This window comes from Corythoichthys intestinalis, chromosome 13 (genome assembly GCF_030265065.1).
Source record: "Corythoichthys intestinalis isolate RoL2023-P3 chromosome 13, ASM3026506v1, whole genome shotgun sequence".
Classification (NCBI taxonomy): domain Eukaryota; kingdom Metazoa; phylum Chordata; class Actinopteri; order Syngnathiformes; family Syngnathidae; genus Corythoichthys; species Corythoichthys intestinalis.
In genome coordinates, this window is record NC_080407.1 from 19,225,320 (window position 1) to 19,243,056 (window position 17,737).

The window sequence follows — 17,737 nt, forward strand, 5'->3', positions numbered from 1 at the left end:
TGGTGTGTTCCTTGGTTTTCATAATGCTCTCTGCACTTTAAACAGAACACTGAGACTATCACAGAGCAGGTGCATTTATACGGAGACTTGATTACACACAGGTGGATTCTATTTATCATCATCGGTCATTTAGGACAACATTGGATCATTCAGAGATCCTCACTGAACTTGGAGTGAGTTTGCTGCACTGAAAGTAAAGGGGCCGAATAATATTGCACGCCCCACTTTTCAGTTTTTTGTTAAAAAAGTTGAAATGATCCAATAAATGTTGTTCCACTTCACGATTGTGTCCCACTTGTTGTTGATTCTTGACAAAAAAATTAAATTTCATATCTTTATGTTTGAAGCCTGAAATGTGGCGAAAGGTTGCAAGATTCAAGGGGGCCGAATACTTTTGCAAGGCACTGTATATGCTTGCATGTGACACTGTATTCAGGTTCGTGCGTTCCATATATGTGTGCCAGTTGACTGCCTTTTCAAGATATGACTCCCTCTTTTACCAACATGTTTTTCTGTGGAAAAATCCCAAGTCGGGCTGTAATAAGTTTCACTTCTGTTTCACAGTAAGCATCCAGTTTTGAGAAACAACACCAAATAAGGAGAAGCAGTTAGAGCTGACTCACTTCCCAAACTGTTGCTATTCTGAACTAACCAATCATCGCGCATGTTTCTGACCATGTGACTTTGTAAAATAAAAAGGCTGCACGAGCTTCGGAAGGTGGGAGGAGACTTTTTCGACACTAGGCCTCGCATCTGCCGAACCCCGTGTGCACGTTAAACCTTGAGACGCGAGTGATTGCTGACTGCAAGTGATTCAATCTCCGATAGGTGGGAGGTTTCTCTCATTGTGACTGTCGTATAGAATACTCTTGTGTTTAATTTCCTGACAGAGAGGCAATCATGGACTGTGAATGACTGGATGAAGGCTATTTTCAGTGATGAGTCAAGAATCTGCATTGGACAAGGTGATGATGCTGGAACTTTTGTTTGGTGCCGTTCATGTGGGGTTTACAAAGATGATTGCCTGAAGAAAAACATCTAAATTCCCTCAGTCCTTGATGATATGGGGCTGCATGTCAGGCAAAGGCACTGGGGAGATGGCTGTGGTTAAATCTTCAATAAATGGGCAAGTTTATATTGAAATTTTAGACAGCTTTCTTATCCTTTCAATTGAAAATATCTTTGAAGATAATGGAATCATTTTCCAAGATGACAATACATCATGCCACAGAGCTAAAACTGTTAGGTCTACATAATAAAATGTCTGAGAGAGTGCTTGTCAGAGACTGGTGATTCCGTACTTTTTGCTAATGGTTATAGTCAGGAGCCTTGTGGCAGATTTTGGTATGTTCAGATGAATTCCTCCAACATAATAAACCCAGAGCAATTCAACAAATGGCGCCACAGCCAAAGGACAATATTTCTTCCAGCAGCAGGGCTAAATGTTGATCCCAGGTAAACAACCGTGTGGGAACAGTGCGGCCCACCTGTTTCTCCCCGCTGATCTTCGAGGCTGTCGTTTACAAATGGATAACAGGTGCCTTTGCTTGTATTTGCCTCCGTGGCTTGGCACACTGCCACAGGCCAAGTAAATAGAGCAAAGCTGCATTATTTTATGCATTAAAGAGGGGTAACTCAATAAACAATATGACAAAGGCAAAGCTGTGTCGCCACCTGCGTGTAAAGGATACGCAAAGTACATTTTTTATCCTGCAACACTCCTGTTTCTTTCCACGCCAGATTTGACATTGTACATGAAAACTAATCTTTTGCATTAAGCGGATTGAATTTACATACGAGCATTTTTGTAGCATCAATACTAGCGAGCGTGACTTTGCACAGCATCCGTCGCAGCTGATAACCGCAGGTAGCCCATTTGCGCGGATTGTACGAAAAGTGAAAACGAACGAGAAGCTCTCACAAATCGCGTCGGAAATGATTTTGTGTTGCCTTGTCGGTTCTATTGCTCCATTCACACCTGATGAAAGCGGTTTTATTATCCTATTATTGGGTGTGCGTGGCGCTGACGCTATGGCTACCGCGCGTTCTCAGTGCGGGGCGCGGGGGTGAGGAGGGGCTTTTTCTTTGACGATTATCTGCAGGCAATTCTCTTTCTTGTGAACAAGGCCCCATTAATTGCCTTTGCGGGGTCTGAAATGAAGTATAGCGAATGCTTTAAGTCAACGACTCCCCGACTCATTTGCATGGTAATTAATATATTTGTGCGGAAATCCCCGATGCGTCCGTGCGAGCTTTTGGGAGGTGCGCTGAGAGTGTCTGGAAACAGAAGACTAGCGTGGAGCGGCGCTCTAATCAAAGCCACAGTGTGTGTGCCTTTTCCTGTTGCTCTAAATCTGCCAGGCGCAGTCTGACGCCCAGAAAAAGAGCATTTGTCGAACAGGAAGCATCTCCTTAACCAGTGGGCACTGTTTTTCGGTAATGCGACTCCATGTTGGTAGAGAAAACATGAACGACCTGTAAATGGGGTTTAGATATGAACAGCGACGGGGAGAGCTCTTTGACTGATTTGATGCTTTAGGCACTATGTCCATTGCACATATTAGATCACCTTAAAGTTAATTAAATCAGTCCAGACACACATCCTTTTACCCAACTCCCACTCACAAATGATGCTACTAACATAGCCAAACCTTCGGTTCATCTCCTGTACCCAAACTGTGGGCCTAACTACCAAGGGCGTAGGTTTGCCTAGGGACTGTAGGGACATACAGTGGGGCAAATAACTATTTAGTCAACAACCAATTGTGAAAGTTCTCCTACTTGAAAAGATTAGAGAGGCCTGTAATTATCAACATGGGTAAACCTCAACCATGAGAGACAGAATGTGGAAAAAATAAATAAAACAGAAGATCACATTGTTTGATTTTTAAAGAATTTATTTCCAAATTAGAGTGGAAAATAACTATTTGGTCACCTACAAACAAGCTAGATTTCTGGCTGTCAAAGAGGTCTAACTTCTTCTAACGAGGTCTAACGAGGCTCCACTCGTTATCTGTATTAATGGCACCTGTTTTAACTCATTATCAGTATAAAAGACACCCCACTTTCTCAGTCAGTCAGACTCCAAACTCCACTATGGCAAAGACCAAAGAGCTGTCGAAGGACACCTGAGACAAAATTGTAGACCTGCACCAGGCTGGGAAGACTGAATCTGCAATAGGTAAAACGCTTGGTGTAAAGAAATCAACTGTGGGAGCAATTATTAGAAAATGGAAGACATACAAGACAACTGATAATCTCCCTCGATCTGGGGCTCAATGCAAGATCTCACCCCGTGGCGTCAAAATGATAACAAGAACGGTGAGCAAAAATCCCAGAACCACAAGGAGGGGCCTAGTGAATGACCTACAGAGAGCTGGGACCACAGTAACAAAGGCTACTATCAGTAACACAATGCGCCGCCAGGGACTCAAATCCTGCACTGCCAGACGTGTCCCCCTGCTGAAGCCAGTACACGTCCAGGCCCCTCTGCGGTTCGCTAGAGAGCATTTGGATGATCCAGAAGAGGACTGGGACAATGTGTTATGGTCAGATAAACCCAAAATAGAACTTTTTGGTAGAAACACAGGTTCTCGTGTTTGTAGGAGAAAGACTACTGAATTGCATCCGAAGAACACCATACCCACTGTGAAGCAGTGGGGTGGAAACATCATGCTTTGGGGCTGTTTTTCTGAAAAGGGACCAGGACGACTCATCTGTGTAACCCTAACCCTAACAAAGGAGTGGCTTCGTAAGAAGCATTTCAAGGTACTGGAGTGGCCGAGCCAGTCTCCAGATCTCAACCCCATAGAAAATCTGTGGAGGGAGTTGAAAGTCCATGTTGCCCAACGACAGCCCCAAAACATCATTGCTCTAGAGGAGATATGCATGGAGGAGTGGGCCAAAAAAACAGCAACAGTGTGTGAAAAGCCTGTGAAGAGTTACAGAACATGTTTGGCCTCCGTTATTGCCAACAAAGGGTACATAACAAAGTATTGAAATGAACTATTTATTTTCCATCATGATTTGCAAATAAATTCTTTAAAAATCAAACAATGTGATTTTCTGGGCGGGTTTTCATATTCTGTCTCTCATGGTTGAGGTTTACCCATGTTGACAATTACAGGCCTCTCTAATATTTTCAAGTGGGAGAACTTGCACAATTAGTAGTTGACTAAATACTTATTTGCTCCACTGTATGAACAGCGACGGGGAGAGCTCTTTGACTGATTTGATGCTTTAGGCACTATGTTCATTGCACATATTAGATCACCTTAAAGTTAATTAAATCAGACCAGACTTACATCCTGTTACTCAACTCCCACTCACAAATGATGCTACTAACATAGCCAAGCCGAAGGTTCATCTCTTGTACCCAAACTGTGGGCCTAACTACCGAGGGCGTAGGTTTGCATAGGGACTGTAGGGACATAACCCTACCAACTATTAAGGACGCTCAAATTATCCCTACCAACTTTTAAGCAACCTTATTTGCATTCTTTAATTAGTTCAATTATATAGGTAACGTAGATTTTCTTCCCTTATGTTGTAAGGATAGAATAGACCCTACCGTTATTAACACTAGAACTACAAAGGCTGGATCAATTGATACAAATCCCTTTTGCATCCAGAGATGGATCATCTGACCCTAATCAGCATATCTTTTGTGAGCATTGAGGTCCTCATTAGTCATTCCCATTCACACTCGCAAAACCACAGGGTTAGATTGCTCCAATTAGCATCTTGAGTATTTGCGAGGCAGGGCTGCCTTGGCTTTGACAGTGGACCGCTCAGGCAGGCAATCAGGTGGACAACCTTTTTTCATATTCCAAAAGCTGTAGTTTTCCTAGGTACAAGGGACAGTGTAATAAAAAACAAAACATTTTTTATTTGGTGACATATGACAATTCGCCCTTTTCCCGGGCTAGGTGTTGGAGGTTGTTGCCGAAGCAATTTTTCCTTCGCCTTCTTTGTGCCCACATGAGAGTGAGCCAATTCCTTTGCAAGACCCACCAAGAAGTCCACCCGTCTCTCTTGTATTCAAGATGCTAACTGTAGCTATCCAGAGTGAAACCCCCCTTCACACCAAGGCAGCAAAGCCACAGGAGTGTGTAGGGGGGTGGCATGCTTGATTGCTCCTTTGAGTGGTCTGTTGTTTGACAAAGCCCAGTAGTCAGTTTGGTATCGGGGTAAAAACCGGGACTTCCAGTGTTAAGTGAACAATTTTCATTATGTTCCGACTTTCATTATTCCCTTTTCACTTGCTGAATGTGCTGGTCAAGCACACACTCACACAAACCCAACAGATTTATGTTGACAAAATGCCGACCCCTTTGAAGAGGAGGGATATTAAGATGTTTTTTTTTCAGCCAGCAGCAGCCACTGTAATTGATTTAAAAAGACGTCTATGTTGTGGAGGTGGGGGGAAACGCCACAAATTTTTAGTGTTGCACCGATACCATTTTTTGGCCCCGATCCCTGGCTGTGTAGTATCGGCCGATACTTGAACACGCCACAGAAGGTTTGGCAAAATATTATGTGGACTGATGAAACCAAAGTTGAATTGTTTGGGAGTAACAGACAACGTCATGTGTGGGGAAAATGGAAAATCCCACCAACGTCAACACCTCATCCCCACCGTGAAGCATGGTGAAGGGAGCATCATGATTTGGGGCTGTCTTGCTGCCTCAGGGCCTGGACAACTTGCAATCATTAATGGAAGAATGTATTCAAAAGCTTATCAGGATGTTTTGCAGGATGAATTCAAAAGTTTATCAGGATGTTTATCAGGAAAACCTGAGGCTGTCTGTCAGACAGTTGACGCTAAAAAGAGGATGGATGCTGCAACACGACAATGATCCAAAACACAGAAGTAAATCAAGTTCAGGATGGTTTCAGAAGAACAAAATACACGTTCTGGAGAGCCCAAGTCTAGACTTGAACCCCTATTGACATGCTGTGGCATGACCTAAAGACAGCGATTCATGCCAGACATCCCAGGAATCTGACTGAACCACAGCAGTTTTGTAGAGAAGAATGGGCCAAGATTAGTCCTGATCAATGTGCCAGACTGATCTTTAGCTACAGGAAGCGTCTGGTTGAAGTTATTGCTGCCAAACGGAAGGCCACAAAATATTAAGTGTAATGGTTCACTTACTTATTTTTCCCCCTTCTGTCATTGTTTGCATACTATCGTCATTAAAATATGAAAACCTCCAAATGTTTTTTCATCTGTGCGATTTTGACAAAGATCAAATCACATTTGATGGTGATTTTATGCAGAAATGTAAGAAATTCCAAAAGGTTCTGATACTTTTTCATACCACTGTATATGAAAAGCTACATATTTGGATGTGAAATCATTGCTGTCATGGCTTTGTCAAGCTGCTGCTTACTTTGTGAAAGGTCCAGCCCCCTTTCTCTTGGGAGCAGTTGCTGCTGTCTCAGCCTCTGTATTTGTTCAAAAATTGTCTTCAAATGTTTTATCAGGTTCCAGGTATTGAAACTGGCCGATTCAACTCCACCTCTCAAAACTTTCAGGCCAAAAATTTGGATGCAGCCATTGTACTCGACAGAGTTTCGATGCTGAAATATTCCCAGAACGCCGACATTTTCTTCTCCTGGTTTGTTTTTCCTCCATATGAAAAAGCTGCCCCGGCATTGGTTAATTGGTCTGAAGCAGGCCAATAGCGATAGCTGCTGGGCATGCAAAGTGATCACGTGTGATCACACAACACAGAGTGTAGTGAGTGTCAGGAGAAATAAGGCTACATTCAAGGGATTATGGTAAATTTTTATATCCGTCTTTGAAAAGGCTACAAACGCAGGACATGAGTGTGTATCCTTTGAAAAGAAGGCAGCAAATAAATCGACAGAATGGATTTGCCTCGGCAAGGCAAAAACTCTGAATCGCCGAGAGCCAAAAATATAGGATATGGGTCTGTGCTACTAAAAACCATAATAATCGCAGACTGCAAAATCAAGGTAAGGGAGCTCAAGGGAAGAAATAGCACAACTTTGATGGTAGTACTTGAAGTGAATAGTATCTTTTCTCATATCTACTGTTTGACTTTGCATTACTCTAACACACTCCTTCGAAAATAAATAGTATTTAAATTATAATTTAAGAAAAATAAGCATTATCTATTTGATATTATGAACAGTTGGACTTAGAATGATTAGAACTTGCCACGCCAAGACAACGGGCAAATAAGGACAGAAAGATACAGGACGCCTTCTGACCACGGAAGCCCAACGTACGCTTCATGCAACTGACTGAGCAAGATTGACTCTGACAACCAGGCGATAGGTAATCAGCTCTTCTGGACAGTCCAGAACAAATGGCGGGACATCTTGTCTTGCCACAAGGAACATCGGCTATGGAAGAATCCGCGACCGGGAAGTGAACACTCAGCACTCACGTGGTGCTGAGGCTGGCAAAATCCTAAACTCTCGTTGCCCTGACTACAGTAACGCCCAAATTCTCCTGTACAAAAGACAATAATCCTAATCAACTCCCGAACACACCCTTCTTCCGGACCACAGCCCACCTTACCAGAGCCTTTAAAAGACTGAGTGTTTAACTAATCCTTGTGATTTTTCTCGTGAATTTTTTGTTCACTAGTGATATGGTGACCCTGGATCCAGTTTGCCTCCTCGCCTAGGTCTCTCTGTGCTGTATGATCGCTGTTGGCTCAGAATAAATTGTCAACTTGTGTTTCAAAGCCTTTTTCCAGCTTTCAAATGGAGTCAGTACAAGGGGTTAAGACTAAGGTGAACGTGCGGAGTTTGGCTTTTTGGCCGGGTTGTTTAGTGAGTTGACTCGGGGTCTTTTTTAATCTTGGAAAACATTGTATATACAGTTCGTGGCATCCAGGTGAGTTTAATTGCAAATCATGTAATTTTTTTAGCCAATTGGCTGCACAGCTTCATGTCTTCAAGAAGCTTCATTTGGTCATTACTGTTTCCTTGGGGAAGACAGTCAACATCTGCTGCCACCTGCTGCCAAAACTATTGTCGTCTAACATGCCTCATAGCATGCATTGCAGCACTAAAGATACAGTGGGGCAAATAAGTATTTAGTCAACCACTAATTGTCAAGTTCTCCCACTTGAAAATATCAGAGAGGCCTGTAATTGTCAATATGGGTAAACCTCAACCATGAGAGACAGAATGTGGAAAAAAAAACTGAAAATCACATTGTTTGATTTTTAAAAAATTTATTCGCAAATCATGGTGGAAAAATAGTATTTGTATAGTATACCAATAGTTCATCTCAATACTTTGTTATGTACCTTTTGTTGGCAATAACAGAGGCCAAACGTTTTCTGTAACTCTTCACAAGCTTTTCACACACTGTTGCTGGTATTTTGGCCCATTCCTCCATGCAGATCTCCTCTAGAGCAGTGATGTTTTGGGGCTGTCGTTGGGAAACACGGACTATCAAATCCCTCCTCACACCGTGGCGTCAAAATGATAAGAATGGGGAGCAAAAATCCCAGAACCACACGGGGGGATCTAGTGAATGACCTACAGAGAGCTGGGACCACAGTAACAAAGGCTACTATTAGTAACACAATGAGCTGCCAGGGACTTAAATCCTGCACTGCCAGGGACTTAAATCCTGCACTGCCAGACGTGTCCCCCTGCTGAAGAAAGTACACGTCCAGGCCCGTCTGCGGTTTGCTAGAGAGCATTTGGATGATCCAGAAGAGGACTGGGAGAATGTGTTATGGTCAGATGAAACCAAAATAGAACTTTTTGGTAGAAACACAGGTTCTCATGTTTGGAGGAGAAAGAATACTGAATTGCACAATACCCACTGTGAAGCATTGGGGTGGAAACATCATGCTTTGGGGCTGTTTTCTGCAAAGGGATCAGGACGACTGATCTGTGTAAAGGAAAGAATGAATGGGGCCATGTATCGAGAGATTTTGAGTGAAAATCTCCTTCCATCAGCAAGGGCATTGAAGATGAGACGTGGCTTGGTCTTTCAGCATGACAATGATCCCAAACACACAGCCAGGGCAACAAAGGATTGGCTTCGTAAGAAGCATTTTAAGGTCCTGGAGTGGCCTAGCCAGAGTACAGATCTTAACCCCATAGAAAATCTGTGGAGGGAGTTGAAAGTCCCTGTTGCCCAATGACAGCACCAAAACATCACTGCTCTAGAGGAGATCTGCATGGAGGAATGGGCCAAAATACCAGCAACAGTGTATGAAAAGCTTGTGAAGAGTTACAGAAAATGTTTAGCCTCAGTTATTGCCAACAAAGGGTACATAACAAAGTATTGAGATTGACTTTAGGTATTGACCAAATACTTATTTTCCACCATGATTTACCACTAAATTCGTTAAAAATCAAACAATCTGATTTTCTGTTTTTTTTTCCACATTCTGTCTCTCATGGTTGAGGTTTACCCATGTTGACAATTACAGGCCTCTCTAATATTTTCAAGTGGGAGAACTTGCACAATTAGTGGTTGACTAAATACTTATTTGCCCCACTGTATATATAACAATCAAAATTCATGTTCTCATGTGCTTTTTATTTCTTCAGTTACAGTTGTTTAATTAATTGTTAGTTATGGTATTTGGTAACAGTTTATTTGATAGTGGTGCCATAAGACTGTCATAAGTCCATCATAAGTATGACATAACACTGCCATTAGCATTAATGAATGCTTATAACATTTGTCATTGTGTGTCATCCGTCAAATAGTCTCTTTTGAATGGATGTAAAAGATCCGAGATGGACATAATTGGAGTTAGTGACATAATTTGCCGGATAACACTTGATGACATTGGTCATAAGCATTCATTAATGCCCATGATACTGTCATGTCATAGTTATGACGGTCTTGTGGCAGTCTTATGACACTGCTGTCAATAAAGTGTTACCTATTAACTCAAATAAATCAACAAATAAGTTGTACTGTGCAGGATTCAAAATGACTGGTAAAAGTAGCGGCTTATAAAAAATTACGGTAAGTAAACCCTGTCATGAATGTTTCCCACCAGCTATGTGAGTTCACTCCAGCGTGTTTTGTGTGTCTAGCGATGGTAAAACAAATACTATAACGCAAGCTTGTTAACAAGGCTAGTTAGCATGTCAAGACAGCTAACTAATTTCCTCATTAGCCTACTTTTGCAAAGTCAGCATTAGCCCCCCAGCCATAAAATGCAAAAAATAACTCAATCCATTAAGGATCACTTCAACTCTAATTCAAGGGCACGTCTAAAAACAGTATTTAAGTCGCACCTGTGTATAAGTCACAAGCCATGCCAAACTATTGAAATAAAAAGTGTAGTGAGGTCTTAAAAAACAGAAGTGACATTATCATCTTTCTCATGTGCGTTTTCGAAACAATATGTTCCAATCCGACTGAAAACCCTCGCCATGTTATTATTTTAATTGGTGGACAGCCAAGCATAAAAAGTGCAGCCAAACAATCTCGGGCCTACAGTGGAGCGCCGATTAAATGACAATCTATTTTGATCCAATGGGAGAGGAATGCCAGCAAGGCTGATTAGTTGTATAATGCGAAGAGGCGGTTAATCTACTCCAATGTTTAACAGTATCTTTTCTTGCTCTGTCCCATCGTACGCCCCCAAATTGCTTTTACTGGCCAGGCTCGACGCTGGCCAACAATCTTTGCAAGCGCATTTCGATGACAAATGCCAAACGGCGAACAAAGCCGAGCAGAGGACTTACTCTACAAAGACTTGAGTGGAAAACTGCTCTTGGCTTACGGGCCCTTTTTTTTAATCTTACAAATAAGCATTCAACACAGGGTGCCATCTTGGCGTATCATAGCAAAGGCCGAAACAATTAATAGCACTAATTACAACCGTGTTTCATTTCGCCAATGTCCAGGGTTTTTCAGCAGGGCCGAGAACCAAAAGTGGTATATACCATGTGGCAAAACTGATTTTAACAAGTAGCATTTTTTTTTTTTTTTTTTTGCCATGTTGGAAATTTATTTTGACATGTGGCATTTTTTTGCCATGTGGAAAAAAGCATTTTGGCATGTGGCATTTTTTTTGCCATGTGGCATTTTTTTGCTATGTGGCAAACTGGATTTTGACATTTGGCATTTTTGGGGGTATATGGCAGTTTTGCAGGTCATGCGCGTCCTAATTTTCTATTCATTCTCAAAAATCACAGCCACACGTTTTCTGCCATTTAAATTCATGGAAAATTTGGACGTGTATGGCCGTCAATGGCATAGCCTGACTTGGGTGTCCGTTGAATGTCAGTGTGCTGTAATGGTCAGTGGATGGCCAAAGATCACAGACACACATGTTTTTCTGCCATTTAAAATGAATGTAAAATTTGGACGTGCATGGCCGTCAACGTCATGGACGTGCATGGCCTGCATAACTGCCATATACCCCAAAAAATGCCATATAACCCCCCAAAAATACCATATAGCAAAATCCATTTTGCCACATGGCAAATAAATGCCACATGACAAAATCAATTTTGCCACATGGCAAAAAAAAATGCCACATGGCAAAATCCATTTTGCAACATGCAAAAAAATGCCACATAGCAAAAAAAAATGCCACATTGCAAAATCCATTTTGCCACATGGCAAATACCCCTCCAGCAGGGTTTGCTCTCTCTCCAGCAGGGTCGAGAACTAAAACTGGTATTTGCCATGTTGCATTTTTTTTGCCATGTGGCTTTGTTTGCCACGTGGCAAAGTGGATTTTGACATGTGGCATTTTTTGCCATGTAGCAAAACAGATTTTGGTGTGTCACATTTATTGGGGGGTGGGGGGTGGTACGTCGATTATTTTGGGGTATACGGCAGCTTTGCAGGCCATGCACGTCCATGCCATTGACGTGTATGAACGTCTACATTTTCCATTCATATGAAATGGCAGAAAAACATGTGTGCCTGTGATTTTTGACCATACACTTAGCATTACAGTACATTGACATTCAACTGGCACCCAAAAAAGGCTAGGCAGGTCCAAATTTTCCAACCGACTTTCCTGTAATTGTTGACAAGGCTCCTTAAATAACCTGGTGGTACACACGTGAGCGTAACGACCGCGTACCCAAGATTCATCAGTGCAGAAATAAAAGCTGACGAACATGGAAATTTGGACATGCAGAGCCATCACTTGGGTGCCAGTTGCATGTCAATGCGCTTTAATGTAAAGCGCATGGTTAAACTCACAGCCACACATGTTTTTCTGCCATTTAGTATGAATGGAAAATTTGGACGTGTATAGCCGGCAATGGAAAAGCCTGACTTGGGTATCAGTTGAATGTCAATGTGCTGTAATGTAAAGTGTATGGTCAAAATTCACAGCCACACGTTTTTCTGCCTTTTAATATCAATGGAAAATTTGGACATGCATAGCCATCAATGGCATGAATGTTTAGGGCCTGCAAAACTGCCATATACCCCCCCAAAATGCCACATACCCACCCCAAAAAAATTCCAAAAACCAAAATCCATTTTGCCACATGGCAAAAAATCATGCCACATGGCAAAATCCATTTTGCCACATGGCAAAAAAAATGCCACATGGCAAAATCAAATTTGTCACATGGCAAAAAAAAATTACCTATGGCAAAATCAATTTTGCCACATGGCAAAAAATGCAACATGTCAAAGTCAATTTTGCCACATGGCAAAATCCATTTTGGCACATAGCAAAATGGGCCAAAATAAATTTTGTCACATGGCAAAATCCATTTTGCCACATGGCCAAAAAAATGCCACATGGCAAAAATATGCCACATCGCAAAATCCATTTTTCCACATGGCAAAAAAAAAAAAAAATGCCAAATGGCAAAATCAATTTTGCCACATGACAAAAAAAATGCCACATGGCAAAATCAATTTTGCCACATGACAGAAAAATCCCACATGGCAAAATCAATTTTTCCACATGGCAAAAAAAAAAAACATGCCACATGGCAAAATCAATTTTGCCACATGACAAAAAATAATGCCACATGGCAAAATCCATTTTTCCACATTGCAAAAAAATATGGCACATGGCCAAAAAAATGGCACATGGCAAAACCAATTTTGCCACATGGCGAAAAAATGCCACATGGCAAAACCAATTTTGCCACATAGCAAAACCAATTTTGCCACATAGCAAAAAAACGCCACATGGCAAGCTGTCACTCGCGTTTTTTCATGCAGTATTTCTAAAACGTTTTGGCCGAAATGACGTGAATGGCAGCACAAGCAATTAAATCAATTATACCTGTGATTAGCTCAAAACAACATGGTTGCTGGGTCCTGTTTCTTGCCAATGCACAATTGCGGCAAAATGAGTACCTAGAAAAAGGGCGAGAACTGAATTGAACTGATTTTTATTTCACTCGGCTCTTAATTATTTTGTTCTACCTGCATTCATCGACATTCACAATGCCTCCTTGCTCTATTCGCAATCCTCTCACAAGTGACCTTATGACTGCGAATAGGAATTTATGCAGCACATTATCACCGAGTCACATAAAGATGTACTTTTAAATTGGACCATTTTAATGCAGGGATATGATAAGAATGCTGCTTTCCTCGGCAACTTTACAGTCCATTCGCGACGAGCCGAGTGTCGAGGCGGCTCCGCCGTTATCCATATATCGGAGAGGTTTCCATGGCAATGATTATTCCTAACGTACAATTGCAGTCCATAATTCGACGACCCACTTTGAAAGGAACTCATGCGCTCGTGCCGTTTCCCGTCACCTTCGTCTTATGAGTCTTGGGCCGTTTAACCTTTCCGGCGTCGCTAACCCCCCCAAGAGTCACCGAGGTCAGTCACGGGTCGTTTGTCCACCTGGCTGTCAAACGGGGAGTCATTAGAGTCACGGGGCGGCTTGTGAATAAGTGTTCAAGTGTCCGGGACGACATGTCGGGGCGTCGTCGTAAATGACTGATAGGTAATGTCACAGACCACCTCTTCTGATGACTGATGCTTCCTCTGCGTGGACACAGATGGCCTCCTTCACTTCTCCTTTCGAACCATCTGTCTTCCTCTACATTAGCGTCTTTAAAGAAGCGTCCCCGCGGAGTTGTTCACATCCAATATGCTGGGGATGAAAGAGTGCCATTTTTGCTTCCGTTTTTACACCGTGTGTGGTCTAAGGGCTTCATTTACGGCTTTGTTCTCACTTATTGGGACTCTGATCTGAGAGTTGGAAGAACAACATCGTTCCATTAGCTGCTTAAACATGAAGTTTTGTTGAATGTACATACTTCCTGCTATTCACACTGTTTTGTTAATATCTATACACAATTAGCTTTCTATTCGCATAATTACCAGACATTTGGACTCGAGTCACAGTGGAACTTACTCGAGTCGCAAATGTGATGACTCCAAGCTTGACTCGGACTTGAATAAAAAATACGCAGACTCTGACTTGACTCGCTTGTACAGTCTTGAACTTGATTGTTCAAGACTCGAGACTCGACTCGTGAGATAATGACTCCAGCCTCCAAAAGTTGATTCGAAAAAGTTGGACCGTAGATTGGTTGCCATCTGCCAGTGATCCACTTGGTAGTCTTGGCCGCTCTCGCCATGCCCTCACAGAACATCATGGCAATCAAAAATCAATCAATTCCCAGGAGACTACACTGTATAGTTTAATTTCTTTTACATTGACAGTAAGGTTTCCCTCAAAGATAAACCCAAGTACTACGTGCTGGGGAACAATCGTGAAGGCCTTAACTGACCTCGAGACTCGACTCGGCATGACCTTGAGACTCGACTCGGCATGACCTAGAGATTCAACTCGGCATAACCTCCAGACTCAACTCGGCATAACCTCCAGACTCGACTCGGCATGACCTCGAGACTTGAATCGGCATAAGGGTGGTTGCCACCTGCCAGTTATCGACTTGGTCGTCTTGGCCGCTCTCGCCATGCCCTCACAGAACATCATGGCAATCAAAAATCAATCAATTCCCAGGAGACTATACTGTATAGTCTTATTTCTTTTCCATTGATTGTAAGGTTTCCCTCAAAGATAAGCCCGAGTGTGAATGAGCTGGGGAACAATCGCGAAGGCCTTAACTGACCTCGAGACACGACTCGACTCGGCCTGACCTCGAGACACGACTCGACTCGGCATGACCTCGAGACACGACTCGGCACGACCTCGAGACTCGACTCGGCACGACCTCGAGAGTCGACTCGGCACGACCTCGAGACTCGACACGACCTCGAGACTCGACTCGGCACAACCTCGAGACTCGACATGACTTTGAGACTCGACTCGACATGACTTCGAGACCCGAGTACTATGTGGAAGAGCTGGGGAACAATCGCAAAGGAATCTCGACCTCGGCACGACCTCGAGACTCGACACGACCTCGAGACTCGACTCGGCACGACCTCGAGACTCGACACGACCTCGAGACTCGACTCGGCACAACCTCGAGACTCGACTCGACATGAGGGTGGTCTGGGGCGGGGGGTTGTCAGGGCCCTGGTGCTTCTCTCACCCTGCAGCTAATGGTTCTGGCGGATGGGGCCCCGCCTGCGGGAGCCTCCTTCTTTACTCACGCACTTTTCACTTTGCAATGTAAATATTTTTAACCTTGGTACCAACATACTCATTCATGCCTTCGGGGAGAGTCTGAACGGTGCCGTACAGTCCCGGGCTGGCTCCCCCAGGATTTTAATGCATCACACAACGAGGTTGTGGGATGGACAGGAACTGTTGGGGGGGTGACATTAGAGTTGCCTTCTCACGGCAGACCGCGCCATTCCTGTACCACATACATCATACTCCACAGGGGGGCTTCAGCGAGGGGCTGTGGGACAGGCGGCTGGGAAGAACTTCCATGCGGCTGTCCCACTGCCCTAAGATGGGCTATTTTTATGCATACAGTGCACTACCCTCCCCACACAATCCCAACACGGTGCTGGGTGATGGCTACCAGCCGGGCACCTAGCAGCCACAGTAATAAGGCGGTAGGTGGGTCCCACACTTTATTATTTTTTTAATGGCGTGGCTTCCAGGGCGTGGCCTCCTCTCTGCCTGGGCTGCCAGCTGCAGGGTCGGGGCTCCGATCCCGTGCCGCCCTGCGGGGGCTTCTCGGCACTCTCCTACTTCCGCTCTGGCACGGGTTGCTCAGTGGGCTGTGGAGGTCACGAGGTGTACCGTGTTAGTTGGGGCGTTGCGGCGGTGGCTTGTGGGCCGGGTGGGTCTGGGGTGGGCGTGGGGGTTAGTGGCGGGTGTTCAGGGTGGTGTCACGTCCCACGACAAAATATTTATTTGCCCCACTGTATATTCTCCATGAATCTATCATGTGATTAACATACTGTAGAAAATGTTTTTTAAAAAACTATACAAAATATTAGCGCTAGCTACCATAGTACGCAGTAAATGGAACGACTGCTGCTCATTTATCTGCAGCACATTTTCTTAAAAACAAAATCCATTAGCCTTGAATGTAGCATTGAAGGACTATAACGGGGATGTTTTCGATTTAATCAGTTAATCATTCCTGTAATTAACCAGCAGTCATCAAGCAAAAACACTTATAATCAAGATATAAATGTGTAAATGATTCATCAATTCACGCCGCCATCGGACAATTTTTTCCAGTATTGATTACCCGGGAAGAAAGTGTTTCTAGTGCCGCTGCCTTGGGTCGTAGATTTTTCATTGAAGCATAAAGCTGCTTCTCATTTCAGTTTGTAGGTAAGTGGAACCATGACAACTAGACCATAATATTTACCAAACAGTGACCATCATCACAGAAATTTTTTCTGCTTGGATTTGATTGCTCTTTATTGAGGCATTTTCAGCATTTCTTTCTTTTTGCCAATGTTCATTTAAACATTCCAATGATGAATATGCAAGGACACGCAGCGACACTTCACAATCAACTTTACTTTCAGGTGCTTGGAAATGAAAAGCTTTTATTCAAACTAGAGTGAGAATACGTTGTCCATTTCATGTTTTCCAATAAATATTTAATGCTAACAGCTGGGACTATTTAGCTTCGAAAGCATTTTTTGCATGTTAACCAGATCCTAAAGCCACACCAGCATGTGGTATTCTCGCTCCGAGGAGCTTGCTTTTAGCGCAAACGTGATTATCTAAAGCCTTGGCTGAGCCGCTAACATTAACACGACTGTTAATCTTGTTTCCTCGAAATGTCCTCGGAATTCAGATACATATGGCGGATGCGAGCTTGTACGCCGCGATCATGTTGATGTACTCTTTAAAATCCAGATTGGGAAATGGTGTCTTTTGTAAAGTGCCAACGCTGTGAAGTATTTTATTTCGTTTGCCACTAGGCTGCTTAGCGTCATCAGTCAAAAGGCTGTGTGGATTCGGTGTTTGAAAATTTGAAACATGACAAAACTACTGAGACGCAGCAAGAGCGATGACACCTGGGAAGCTAAAATACAGCAGGGCCGAGAACCAAAAGTGGTATTTGCCATGTGGCCTTTTTTTTCTGCCATGAGGCATTTTTTTTCCATGTGGCAAAATAGATTTTGCCATGTGGCATTTTTTCACTTTTTTTTTTTGTAGGTGGCATTTTTGGGGGGATACACGTAACGCCCATAAAATGCCACAAACCAAACAGCATTTTGCCATATTGCAAAAAAAAAAAAAAAAAAAAAAAATGCTCATGGCAAAATCAATTTTGCCACATGCCCCAAATAAATGCCACATGGCAAAATCCATTTTGCCACATGCCCCAAATAAATGCCACATGGCAAAATCCATTTTCCCACATGCC

At 43.1% G+C, this 17,737-nt stretch overlaps 1 long non-coding RNA gene across 3 annotated transcripts in view; it reads right to left on the bottom strand.

The window, feature by feature from the left end:
• The window catches only part of LOC130928401 (uncharacterized), a 141,177-nt gene that overhangs the window by 1,936 nt on the left and 121,504 nt on the right, over positions 1-17,737 (bottom strand). The window contains exon 6 of one of the 3 annotated variants that reach the window (XR_009066678.1): positions 13,977-14,067. The exons of the other annotated variants lie outside the window; for them this stretch is intronic. This is a non-coding gene — a long non-coding RNA (uncharacterized LOC130928401). Of the gene's footprint in view, positions 1-13,976; positions 14,068-17,737 lie in introns of those variants that run through there. 3 annotated transcript variants of the gene reach the window in all.